Genomic DNA, 14,229 nt, shown 5'->3' with positions numbered 1-14,229 from the left:
TTTTTTTTATTTTTTTTTTTTTTTTTTTTTTTAATACTGATAAATTGAGAAATGGTGTATATACTGCCATCAGTGAGATGATAGTGAAACGGGCTGGGGGCCAGCTGTGTGGGAAGCAGCTCTGTAGGAAAGGATCTGGAGGTCCTGGTGCACAAGTTGATGTCAGCCAGCCATGTGCCCTTCTGGTGAAGAGCCAACTAGCCAACTGCACCCAGGGCTGCGTTACCAAAACTACAGCCAACTGCTCTAGAGAAATGATCCTCACTTCTTTCTAATACTTGTGAGACAGCGTTCAGAGTATTGTGTCCAGTTTGGGGCACCCTAGTACAAGAAAGATACTGCCATACTGGCATGAACCCCATGGAGGGCCACCAATCTAGTCAGGGCTGGAGCCCGTGGTAAGTGAGGAGAAGCTGAGAGAGCTGGGTCTGTCCAGGCTGGAAAAAGAAAGGCAAAGGGGAGACCTTATTGCTGTCTGCAACTACCCGATCGCAGGGTAAGGAGAAGATGGAGCTCAGCTCCTCTCAGAGGTACACAGCAGTAGAACGAGAGCCAACAGCCACAAGATCAAGCTTGAGAAATTCCAGTATACAAGGAAAATATTTTACCAAAGAATGGTTAAACACCGGGACAGGTGCCCAGAGAGGTTGTGGGTTCTCCATCCTTGGAGGTGTCCAAGACACAACTGGATACGTGCCTGAGCAACCTGATCTAATCAGACCTGCTTTGAGCAGGAGGTTGGACTAGATGCTTCCAGAGGTCCCTTCCAACCTGAATTATTCTGTGGTTGTTCGATTATGTCATAACAAGGACTAAACCAAGGACAATATTGCAGACTTGGACCGCGGGAAGATCAAAAAGGAACAACTTGCTGAAAATCAGGTTAGAATTAATAATATTGTACATCTGATCAATACACCTGGCATCAAAAGAGTCAGGGGTTTATGTAATGGTTAGTTACCTCAGCATTTCTTCTGTGTGATTCTGCCTAAAGTGACATCACAACTTCATTGAAGTCAGATAACAAAATTCTCATTGATTTCACGAGGCTCTGAACTCTGTCAGCTTAAATGAAGATCATAGGAGGGTTCTTTAAAGTCAGATAATGGCTTTAACGTGGGGAGGACTTCAGAGAATAGTTTTCAGTGTTTCTGAAAGTGTATTTCACAACCACCAGATTCCTCTAGCATATTCAGATAAACTTATGATGGTATTGGAAATAAAAGCCCAGTATTAACTCTCTCAGATTTGTACCTCTGCTCCTGTAAGCACAAGTATTTAATTGAGCTGCTCAAAAAAGGAGAGAAAATTGGAGGGGGAAAAAAGCTTCCTTCCCATGATGTCCAAGCTAGAAAGTATTTCAAAGCTTTGGAAGCTGTTGGCCGGCTCTGACATTTAGAAAGCACATCTTACAAAGAAAGACTATGTAAAAAGTCCAAACCTTATCATGTGAGCTTAATTACGCCCTGAAAATGCTTGCTTTTTACAACTGAGATAAAACATATAAAATGCAGTATAAACATATAGTGCAGTATTAGGTCATATGTTCCTTCATTTCTGAAGTCGGGGAAGGGTTTTTAACATTGCTTAGGCTGGCTCTATCAAATGGCACTTGGCAGCAGAGTGTGTATAGCCCTGTTACATTTATGTGATAAAAAAATGTCCAGGCTATATTTCCTTCTCTTTTCTAACTGGCCTATTCTACTTTATAACGCTACATACACTGTTGATTACAACATTTTTAATTGTGTGAGTACAGATAATGATAAATTCACACCGGAGTCTACTTGCCCCGTAAAAATTTTATGCAACTCTGAGGAAAAGTTACTGTTGTTAAAAGAACCGTTTTAGAAACCAGAGTGCCTGTTTCAACAGCAGAGCCTTGATCCTTTAATGTAGTCAGGGGTTTGGATGGGTGCAGGTGTACATGTAATTATGAATTTAGAATGGCCCGGGAATATTTTAAGAACAAAACCACCTCCAGTGTAGAGGTTAATTTCTCATGAATAATGGCCACAGAACAATTCAGAAATTTTCTGCCCTGACCTTCCTAATCTACCCTTCCATAAGCACAGTCTGGATCTAAGGAGTGACTATCAGCATGTTACTGCCAGTTCCAGTGCTTGGCGTTTGGTTTTGATTTTATTGTAATAAAAACGTACTTTTGTTTCTTCTCCTCACACATTTTAGCCCTCAGAACTTGTTTTCTTTGTGGCGCTTGCCCTATAGTCATGAGGGATTTTTCCAGATTTGTAGATAGCCTGACATAAAACATTAGCCCAGTAGCTGAGCATTAAAAAGCAAGAAACATAAGACTTGTGATTCAGAGAACTGGTAATACCACTTTTAGAATTTAGGATTTTTTTTTTTTTTTAATGGAACATTTATATGCTTGTATGTGAATCTATTACATGACATACACCGTGGTTAGCAACAGCTTTTGTGTATCATGGCTCAGGTTCTCATACACTCCTGACAGTATGTATATTCATGAGATTCATGACATTTTCCTGCATCTGCTCTTATAACAGATTTCGTTTCAAAGCAGCACTTCATTGATGTAGTACACTGACACATTTTACGTGTAATTGCTTTTCATCTGGTTGTATGATTATTTTGTGACACCTAGTGGATAAATTGATAGTAGTCCTGATTTGAATTTCCTTGGGTTTTTTAGATTCTCTTGATAGACATTCTGGCCTTGAAACTCAATTCACGTTACAAACACATAGACTTTCTTGCTTTCTTACTTTCTCTCTCTCCTTTTTTTTTTCCTCCTCAACTTTGCTCATGGAATAACTTGCTCATAGCCAGGTGAACAAATACCCAAAACCAGACTTGAGGAAATTCCAAGAGTCCCAAAATAATACAAGGTAGTAAAACGTTTGAAAATTTCGTGATGCTGTTTAGTCAGGATCCCTACGTGTGCAGCATGTGATCTTCACACATTGACTTTTTCTACTGTATCAACTTTTCTGTGGTGTGCTTCAAAGATGCAGTTCCCTTAGGGATTGAATAAACACTACATAAAGTTATAAAAGGTTACAAGGAAGTAGTTATACTTATTACCCTATGAGGGCGTTTAGAAATAGCCATTCCTTTAGTGTTCTTAGAGAACGAAATCTGATAAATAATTAAAATCTTGTTCTGTACACGAAAAACGTTTTCAAAATATTTACATCAAGAAACAGAGTCTAGAAATGCCTTAAATGCATGACCTACTTTCACAACTAAGATATATCTTGTGAAGTATATCTTAATTTACATGTCATGGATTCTGTGACTGAAGCTTATTTCAAAGTCATTTCTCCTGCAGGAAAATGTTGAAATACCGTCCAGTATGTTTGCTATAAATGCTGTGAGATAGAAAAGTAGCTATTTTTATATGAGTATTTTTTATGTTGTTAAAGGGAGGGGAATTAATTATTTCAGTCGCGTCAAGTCTGCTTCCTGTATTGCCGGCTTGATAACTATTAGTGTGCACATTTCTATCTTCAGAGAAAGTATAATATGCTCCTTGCCCAACAGATTTCAAATTCTGAAATCTGGCATCCCAGAGCAGGCGCAGAACAATAGCTTACATGATAGCTAAGATAAGATTTTGCTAGTTTTTTAAATAGGAGGTAAAAGGAACTGTAAGGCACATGAATTTGGAGATAAGAGGTGATGTATTTTTCATAAGCGGGGAATTGGAATGGAGTTGTGCAGAGGACATGAAGAAATTGATTTTAAAGACCGTCTTCAAGATTTTAGGTTTCAGCTTGTCACTCTTCAGAGAAAACGGGTTGCGTATTTCCACCCCCAAGAGGCTTCAAAATCAGAAAATGTAATCCTAAACTGTGTCTCTAATATCGACGGACAAGGTGCTCTTTTCCTGTGCTCTTCCTAGTTGCTCATCCTAACAGTTCTCTTGTGACTTTCCTTTATGTAAAATTAGGGCCTGTAGCAACAGCATCATGAATAATGGACACAAAGAGTCTAACACACCGCCGAGCTCTGGCAAAGAGCTGCTCACTCCCTACCACCCGAAGCCCTGCTTTAAAGCCGTTAATGAATGTTTAACCAGTGAAAGCTTTCCTGTCAGGTAAAAAAGACTTACACTAGAGTAAATCTATGGAGAGCACCGGTCACCTGAGCAAATCAAAGGTTGTATGGAGGGAGCTGAACGAGGCAGCTGCGTGTCCGGCCACCCGAGCTCCTCACCGGTGATTCAGGGAGGGCTCCGTGTGCCAGCGAGCGCCGTGTCGCTGCCCCTGCCCTCCCAAAGCCTTCACCCCCCTCAAAACAGGGGTGTAAATAGTCACAGCGGACCCTTGCGGTAAAACCAGCAAATTTTGGTGGTTCTCCCCTCTTTTTTTAATACTTGCGCTGCGTAAACCTGGTCTGGGTCTCAGACTGGGCTTTGCGTTGGACGGCTATCGAGGCTGGTAATCTCCCTAGCCCGCGCAGCGAGCCTGTGTCTGAGCCTTCATTTCAGTCTCTTTGTTGGGCCCGCAGCATGGAATACTCCGAATGGAAAATAACTGATTGATGCAGAGCAAAGTAATCGTGACAACAGCACGTGTGTATTTTTTTAATCATAACACAACTTGAGACAGTATCAAAGGGCGGTAACGAAGCTGTTGGTGTACGCGGAGATCATCTGCTGGTAACCAAAGACAAACAGTAGGTAAAAGGAGACAGGGAACTCGATAATTAGCAGTGGTGTTAGCAGCAAATCCATGGAGGTCCCTGGGAGTTAGAGGCGTGCAAAGAGGCAGGGCCTGGCTCAGGCTCCAGAAGGCCCAGAGGACGGGGACGCAAGGCTCATCGGGTGTGCCGTGGGGAAGCTGTGGCCTTAACGTGGGCCTGAAAATGTCTGACAGGCTCAGTGAGAATACTTGCTCTCGCAAAAGGGATTTTTGAGCAGGTCTCTACCCTCCCCTCCACAAAAAAAAAGTAACCAGGAGTAAACAGCCCACTGCAGTTTGGGTTTGCAAGGCCTGGACCAATATTTTTCCCTGCGTTAACGTATGTGAACTTCCAGGCTTTTGCTTCTTGACTGTCAGGTTGAACCAAGCCCAGTGGCTTGAGACAAAATACAATCCAGACCTCAGAACATCGTTCTAAAATGGAAATGAATTTTAAGCTTTTAACAATACTTAAAAATGAGCATCCTACATAGATTGGTGATTTCATGCCAGCTTTTTGTACAATGCTATGAACAATTTCAGATGCTACAGATCGAAAGTGAACGTGACAAATGTAACAGTTTGTAAAGGATGGATTTTGCTTGTCTGCCATAATACAAAGCTTCGTTAGTCCTTGAGGAACTTTATCCTGTTTGTGGTGTTGGCAAATGTAAGTGTTCATTGATGTAAATACAGAATTTTAGGCTAAATCCATGTCACACTGGGTTATTCAGACCCTTGATCTAACCCTGGGTCCCAGACTACTAATTTCCTCACGCTTACTTGTCAGCTGCTTGGTCTCACTAAAGGCTGAAATTTTAAATGGAAGCCTTATGGGACAAAGGGCAGAAGACATTTTTCTACCAACTAGAACTATTGGCACAGCTGCATTTCTGCAAAATGAATTTTAGTTTCTTGTTGAGGCTTAGAACATACCCTGACAGATATTCCCTCTTGTGCTTAATTAAGCTAGGGCCTGCATATACTGTTTTATTGCATTTCTTTTTAAAAGAAAAAAATAGGTTTCGGGGATTTAAATCCATTTCAGAGTGAAAAATTCAGTTTTCCAAACAAGGAATTTGTGGGTTGAGATTGGAGATGGCGGGTTTTAAGATGATGTCAGATGACTACTGTTTTCACAGTCTTGTGACTCTGGTTAATGTTATTTTCCTAGCTTACATAAGGAACTGAAATAAATAACACTTCCTATCGGTGGTATCACATAGGTTGGGTGTGACACCGTATGAACTGCAGCTACTAAAAAGCCAAATCTGCTTGACTTAAAAGTCAAACGGCTTATTTAAGATTCCCTGTGTAGTAAGATATTTTTCCATCCAAAAATGCTTAAAAACGTTACTCAAATAATTTCTTGTGAGATGGCTGAGTACTTAACTAGTTGTGAGAGGGCTGAGTACTTAACTAGAGAGGCTGGAAGACTCTAATCCTGACTGTTCTCTGCATCAGTGAATGTGCTGAGTTGTTTTTTTTTTATTTTCGCGGGGCTCGAGGGGAAGCAGGAAAGACACAGTTTTGAGAGTTGGACATCATGTATCCGATCAAAGATAAGCATGCTCAATTTAAATGTCTGATTTTGTGTTCAAAGGTGTTAAGCAAGTCCAGGTAATGTCAGCTGAGTTCAGCTCTTTCAAAAATAAGGTCCGATGGGGGGGGGGGGGTGTTATTAAGATTTCATTTTTGTGTCATCTGCATAGATACATCTGCATTAGAGCGTGGAGATAAATTATGAATATTTAGGAAATGCTTACTAGAAGAAGGGTGTTATATGCCCCTTTTATTCGTAGCTATCCCTTGCAGAGAAAACAAAACTGACACATTTTCTTAGCTCTTTTCTTAACAAGAAACAAACCTTAATTTGTCACAGCTTCCTCTGCTTTTACTGCAGACACTCATCTCCCAGATAATCCAGCCTTGCTTTTTTGCTTTTAGGCACGGTAAGATATCAAGAGTACCTGTAACATTTGCTTTTCCTAAGACATCCCTCACTCGCCCCTGGTGGTTTTACCATTTCCACACAGGTTTCATCTCCCCTGGACGCTGGCCTCACCCTGATTCCTGAGCATTAGGATCTGGGAATCGTCACTTCTGCCATGGAGAGCTCCGAAAGGCAGCCCAGCACGAGTCCCCTGCTGCTGCTGCTGCTGCTGTCTCAGCCACCCGTGTCACGCCGGCAGCCTTCTTAGACCTGGGCAGAAAGCCCATCGGGGTGAACGCAACAACTCGCCTGGGAAGTAAGTAGACGGAAAGATTATGCTGGGAAAACATGGAAGATAAATATTTAAGTCCCTCAAAACAAATAGCTCGTAATACATTGAACGGTTCTGCCTTCCTTTTGGAGTTTATTTAAAAAAAAAAAAAAAAGAGCATCTCTTTAAATATTTATTTGCTTAAGAATACAAGTGCAACGTACAGAGCAGCCAGTGATTACCCCTGGTTTAATTTCCCCTTTTATGGAAGCTTTGAGAGATTCTGAGTGTTTTCATCATTCTCTTCAATACTAGTTTTTAGGGCTTTTTAGTGTTCGGAGTATTACCTAAGCAAAACTCAGAAATAAATGCAACAGAAAAATAAAAAATTTTGTCAGTTTAGGCATTGCAGTTTGCATAAGCAGAAGACACGATTCCCACATCCAAGAAAAATGAGGTGGTGTTTTGATGGAAAACTTTCTTTTTCCTCATACATTCCCTTCTGAAGCATCTGTTTAACATTCAAGGTGTTTTATATCAGTAAGGCCATGAAACGCCTAACATACGTGTATAGAACATGTCTGTGAAGGTTCTACACACATACAAACGCCTTTGATGTATTCCCAGCCCAAGCTCCTTGTCTTTACTGCTAGTCAGCTCTCTGTACACCCCTTCAGTAGGTTAAAGCAGCTATCATTAAGCACGGCCCATTTTTTGATCCCATTATAAACCTTTTGAAACATGCTCCATGAGTGGTCATTTGTAATGGAGGCATTTCCTTGACTTCAGCATGGGTCCACATGAGAATAAGGAAGCTCCTGTGTAGGTCTGGGCTGGTCATCGGGCTACAGAATGTGAGACTGAATTATTTAAGCTAATGTATCGGTATGTTTTTGCATACTGTTACCTTTTTTTTTCCCCCCCCTCATACATAAAACGTTCAGATTTTAGGAACATACATAAATATTGCAGAGCTCAGAGACATTTAGCCGGAGTTCTGACTCATTTCACAGGTGCTCCTCTTTCCCAGATATTTGCAAACAGTTAGATAATGACAATGGTTTCAGTGAATACATAGAATTATTTATTAAATAGTACCATGTTACAGTAGCTATGCTGTTCTGTGTAATAAAGTAGACAAAGGTGAACAAAAATTGTATAACTGATTTTAATAGAATCACTGCTAAACGCAAATAGTCATTGGCTCCTACATTATTTTCTGCTGTGTAAGCTTGCTGAGGCTACACAAGTGTTGCTTTTAACTTCTGTCTGTCAGAATTTTTGCTCTGTTGGACCATCAGCACCTTCTTCAAAGCCACTGAGGCCAAGTGAAGGTTGACTCTTCATTTCAGTAGCATTTGAATTGCTCCCCTTCTTAAAAGAAGTCTCCTGAATGACTTTGAGGAAAATGTTTCCACGCAAAAATGTCAATAGGGTTTGTAAAAGCAGAACAGCACACCTGAACGTTACAGCCCCAAGTGACCTCACTGATGAGCAAACGTCACAACCAAAGTTGATCACCCATTTGGACGTTAGCACAAAGGTAGGGGCTGATGCGTCTGATCCACTTACAGCCTGGCTGTACTAATGCCTAATTAAAGATGTTAAAAGGTTAGTGTACGCACGCCAATGTTCTTCTGCAGCCAGCTGAGAAAGATAGACACTTGTGCAGGGAAGTCTCTAGAGCAGGAGCCCAACTGAATCCGATTTTAGAAAAACTTGTGCCTCTCCAGTGAACGGAGGAGGAGGCTGTAGAGGCTCAGTCCTGCGAGTATTTCCCATTGTACCTGCCCGAAGTTCTGGCAGAATCTGTCCTGTATTATTAAATTACAGTAAAGTTTCACAACTGGGGAAAGAGCTGTCGTTTGCCATTTTAGAAGCAGCCGTCTTTAAGTAATGGGTAAGATCATGATGTGTGTTGTACTTCACGGGAGTCACAAAATCTGTGTTTGTAGAATACTTTTTACTTCTTGAAGGATGCACTCTGTATGGAGGTATATTTATATTTAGTTAAAAATATACTGATCCAGGTCCTGTTGAATCAGGTCAGAAAGATTCCCTTGGCTGCGGTGTCCACCGGAGCAGATCCTCAGCCATCTATACCCCACAAGCACTCTGGCCAGGAAATGTTTGTGACATTTTGAACAGTGAATGGATAGTCTGTAGGAGCAGAGTGGTGACTGTACAGCGCTTTGGAAGCCAGGGGATAATCATGTTAATGGAGAGATGTTGGAAACCATTGATGTGACCTGCATGCAGACCCTCAGCCTTGCTGAGGAGGATCCCCACCTTGTCACTAGCCTCCGAGCCATCTTTTTCCCTGGTGTAATCCCCGTGGGCTACCTGGAGCACACACTCAGAGCATGTACTTTCCTCCTGGGAGCCCAGTGACATTTGGTGGTTTTAAATCATCCTGACGTTTTGGGTGGAAGGTGCTCTGAAATCACAAAACGCCTCTCCTGTGTTGTCCCAGAGCCTGTTAATTAGTAAGGCTTTTAATTATATAGCAACCCTAATTTAAAACTGTCCTCTTTCCTATGACATCATAGAAATAGCAGACTTGGCCCTGTGCCTTCTAAAAAGTGACTGCTGAGGTATTTATTAACATCATTTCCCAGACATTTTTCAGTGAGCAGTGAGAGTTGGAATATGGAAATGTCATATTTTTGCTAGTATTAAACAGTTGTTAAACTAGAAACATCACTCTTGCCAGATAGTTATTTAGTATGCGTGTCTCCTTCTTAGAAAAAAAAAATGAACATGCATTTTTCTTTCATTAAGTATTTTAAAGTTCATCCTTGTTTGGCGATCTAGTCAATTAAAATAAGTTTATGAGCAGCTTGTGAGAGCAGAAGACTCATTAATTTTAGATGTTGGATAAAGCACATTCTTTTCCATTTTTGTCTGCTAATGAGTTCAACTAATACCCATAATAGCAGATCTTACAGAAAATAGTATTACACAAAGTTTATGGTACTCTACAAATAATTACCTCAATGTCTTTGAAACTACTTCTATTTTGTGGGAAAACATACATTAAGGCAACGTTATATCAGAACTGCGCATAAAGAAAAAGAATATTTAGCATCATTATCGTCGTAAAAATAAGAGAATCCTTTTGAAATGGTTAATAAAAGCTCACTGTTTTTTTCAAGAAAGCTGAACATTTTCCAATCTCCTATCTAAGATTGCACCTAAAAGTGAAAGTGAGGTCAAGATATATTGAAGATAGGCTCAAGATACATTAAAGATAGGCAGGAGATGTAAATCCCTAGAACATATTCAGCCTTTCCAAAACGTTGCCGTTGTTTGGATCAATATTTTCAGTTCTGTCTCTTAGAGTCACTGGAATCAGCCGTTAAGTGTAGCTTCTTCATCCAGAATTTCCAGTTGTAGGAGGTGTTTGGGCCGGTGGGATAGTTTGGGCTTTTCACTACTGTGAAAGCTCCTTTCAGTTCCGCATTGGTCCTTTGAACTGTTTTCACCAGACCATCTAAAGAGTTGCTACACTGAAAGGTTGTGTTGTTTTTATTCGTCCACTATAAAGCAGATGCTTATACAAAAGTCTCACTTTGAAGTCAATCACACAATACACAGCTTTCCTCCAATTATGTTACGCTGTTAGATTTATATAACGTAGGGTTTGTTTTACACTTTGTGTGAGGCGACTGCACAATACACAGGTACCCACCCAGCGTGACTAAAACCGACTGACGTCTGCCCAGCGCTTTTAGCCAAAGCTGCAATGCAAATTCTTGGCTCTTAGGAAAAAATACTGAGATCTCTGACCGCACGTATGACGAAGACGTTGGTTTTAAAATATTTTATGTAAAAAAACGAGAGACAGGGTTGGGGTTTCTTTCGGAGCATTATGCAGAGAGCAACTGACCTTGCCAAAAAGCTGGTCAGAAAATGCAGATATTTAGAATTTACGTAGAAAAAAACGTTGTACTTTCTGCTGCAGAGCTTTCCAAATGGGTTCCTTTGATAGTGGCTAGAGAGCGGCTTCTGCAGCCAGTTTTCACCAGTGTACGTTAATGAGATGTTGAAATCTCTCAGGCTATTCCTTCTGCACGCTACACGAGGAATATTTTATTGTATATCCTTTTTGGCCTACAAGGGCGCTGATGTGACAAGACGTGAAATCTGGGGTTGTACAGTATTCCCTCTGGTACAGTGGTCTCAGAACGGGCAGAGCTGCACCATTCCTGTTCTGTGCAACAAATAGACACCGCCTACAGCTCACAGCAACCACTAACTTCTTTCTACATGTGGTCTCAGTCCACTACAGTGAAAAGATCTTTGAAGTTGAGGGTATAACATTGCCTTCTATGGGTTAACATATCGATATCTAATTCTGCATTCTCCTTCCTTCTCTGCTCCGTTTCCAAGTTTTTGTTCCTTGAAGGTGAAGTAGCTGATACCTCCGTCTGCCTGTCTCGGCAATGCTCTTAACATTTAAGTCAGACCTAAAAAAAATACCTTTTCTGTTTTTCAACCGTACTTTGTCCATTTCAAATTGGGTGTCCCCACGGGCCGTGGTATAATGGTGGTAGTAAGTACTGAATGAGAAAGCTGGTGCTGTGCGTGGTTCTCCTTGAGGAAATGATGTACAGAGAAGCTGTTCTCTCTTTTCACAAGTGCTCTCACTCACCTCATAATTATTTCAGTATGCAGTGATATGAAATTGATATGTATGTGTTTTCTCTTGCTCCTCTCTTTCTAGATCCCCATATCAATTATTCTGAAAGCAGTGGCAGATCACTTCAGTTCTGAGTATGGGACCTACTGCCTTTGGGGTGAGATCTGATTTATAGTGAAACATGGCTGTAGTTTATCTGTGTGCGGCTGATGTGTGTGTCATTTATTGTTTTCTTTAGTTAAGTGTTAACAAAAAGCAAATTAGCGGATTAAACTGGGCTATTTGCTTTAAAACTTTGTTTATTTATTAAAGCAGTGTTTATATTACCAGTATGGACCAGTATCTCAGTGATTTCCACTTCTTTATATCTGCCCTGAATGAGAGGTGCTGTGGTCTATCCAACCAGGTGGTAGGGAATAACAAACCGGAACATCAAGTGTGAGGTTGGAGTAGATTATACTACAGTGGCCATTCTGCTAGTCGTATTAACCAGAGTCTGTGCAGTATGGTAGGATATGTTTGGTTTGGCCCTTGATTCAGAGCTGGGTTACTGTTCATTGAGGAGTAGAGTATATTGTTTGAGTAGGCCACAGCATTTCCTCACAGTCTTGACAAATTCTTTGTTCAGTCTTACGGATTTACCCAACTTGGGAAATTCAGTTAGAGAAACTCAGCTCTTACAGGCTAGGATAATAGAGGAATGTCTAGAAGCATGTTAAACAATCCCTCAAAGTCAGCATCCACTCTGAAGCGACAAAACTGGTTTGATAAGATGCAGTCATGTCAGAACTGGAAGTACAGAAGTGCACGTATTAAAAATGAATGCTGTATCCTCTTTCCCCTCGTGTATCTTGTCAGTGACATGACTTCACAAGTTGCAAATCTATTAAACGTTTCAAACGTGAAACTAGAGCTCATTAAGCAAAATGTCGACCGGTATATAGCAAACTGTTTCAGAGTCAAGACTGGTTAATATTTGTCTCCAGAGTTTTTTCTCTTCTAGGTTGTCGCCAAGCAGTCCAGCTGTCTGGGAATACAACTTGCGTTTCATCTGATCAGAGTCTGACTGTCCTTTGGGGTGAGGTAGTAGGTTGTATAGTTTTAGGGTTATGCCCTGCCTGTCAGATAACTATACAATCTACTGTCTTTCCTGAAGTGGCTGTGATATCATCGCTGGATATGTCTGCGAAAGACAAAGCAAATATTTCTGAACATTAGCATTCTCCAGCTCTGTCCACATGTTGGATTTGATTCTTGCAGAAGGGTTATGAAAGAAATGTCCTTCTTGTGTTTAGATCCCTGTATTCCCATTCAGCTTCAAAAGCAATTTCCTTTTTGTCATTTTCTCAGAGCAAACGGGGTGTAAGTCACAGGGCACGGAGGTACAACCCGGTCTGCAGCAGGGCGTGCTCACGCTCCGCTTTCTCAGACTGCCATGAGAGGGGCCGTTTGGAAACAGCCAACTCATTTCTCCATTACCTTGTGGCATTTGTGTTCATTCTCAATAGAAAATCCCACTTTTGATTCAGCAGCTATTTAAATCCACTGTGCGCAGGCTGTTTGAGAAACTATGAAGTGATGAGTTGGACGGAAAACAAAGAGGGCATCTTCCAGTCACTCATGTTCTGCCCTGGAACTGGTAAATGCTGGAACCCTAGGTAAAAAGGTTTCTCTAATCAGTTTTTGTATGCTGATTTAACTTGCTTTTTTATTACATAATGCTAATTTGGGAGAGACAGTGTTTGCCACTGTGGTTCTTATGTCTCTGGAGTCACCCCACCAACTCTGACTGACTTCCAGGTAGAACTGTGGGGAAGGGCCGACAGGACATAATTATGGTCTTCTTAAAGCTAAGAAATGTGTGGGCTAGAAAGTGCTAAGGAAATGCAAATGGTGAAATGTTATTTTTTTTCAGAAGATGCGCTTGATGCTCTAACAGGATGAGGTAGTAGGTTGTGTGGTTTCAGGGTAGTGATTTTGCCCCAATCAGGAGATAACTATACAACCTACTGCCTTCCCTGATAAGCAGCATAACAACATCAGTGTCTTAATTCACAGAAAAACAAGAGCTAAAATATACTTCCGAGACCAGCAAAGTAAGTCTAGATACAGTTGTTGTCATCCTGTCCCTAATAGCTCTAAATTTCGTGTCTCACCTTATTTCTAATAACTGCCTGCAAAATAATTCTATTTTTTAAAATCTTTATCGTGAAAATTTGAATTAAAGAAGTTTTGCTTATTTCAAAGTTTGTCTGCTCTTGATCTCTTTTGTTTCTGGTTCATTTGTGTGGAACGAAGTCATCGTGGGAAATGATTCCAAAAGTGCTCTGAACTTGCATTCAAGGTGTTTGTATTCCCTTGACATCTTAAGTTTGAGTGCAACAGATTTGACTGGCAATGCACTGATTTTGTTCAACCTTACCTCCCCCTCAGGAACTTTCCAGTGTTTTACAGATAATACCAGATTATGTCACACAATGTTCTTCAGCAGGTCAGCTTTATATTACAGATAAAAAGCTGTAACAATGAAAACCAAGGACCAGATTTAAAAAAAAAAAAAAAAACAAAAAAAAAACCCCAAAACATACATTGATTTGGTCCCTCAGTTTCCCAAAAGCAGGCTCATTTCATGACATTTAAGTGCTCCCAAAAGAAAATTCTCTGCTATCTAAAAGGCACAAATAGCATCTGGAAAACCTTGGAGATAAAATGT

The 14,229-nt window shown here is 40.7% G+C and overlaps 1 long non-coding RNA gene across 1 annotated transcript in view; it reads left to right on the top strand.

Annotated features, from left to right (window-relative positions):
* Window positions 1–13,759, top strand: part of LOC113491505 — a 118,642-nt gene extending 104,883 nt beyond the window's left edge. The window contains exons 6-8 of the long non-coding RNA XR_003400424.1: window positions 6,707–6,919; window positions 11,601–11,673; window positions 12,520–13,759. This is a non-coding gene — a long non-coding RNA (uncharacterized LOC113491505). The remainder of the gene's footprint in view (window positions 1–6,706; window positions 6,920–11,600; window positions 11,674–12,519) is intronic.
* The last annotated feature ends 470 nt before the right edge of the window (window positions 13,760–14,229 follow it).

Source organism: Athene cunicularia, assembly GCF_003259725.1.
Source record: "Athene cunicularia isolate RWA chromosome 1 unlocalized genomic scaffold, athCun1 chr1_part2, whole genome shotgun sequence".
Taxonomy (NCBI): domain Eukaryota; kingdom Metazoa; phylum Chordata; class Aves; order Strigiformes; family Strigidae; genus Athene; species Athene cunicularia.
The sequence above is the reverse complement of the archived record's forward strand: the minus strand, read 5'-3'. Positions and strand labels throughout refer to the sequence as shown.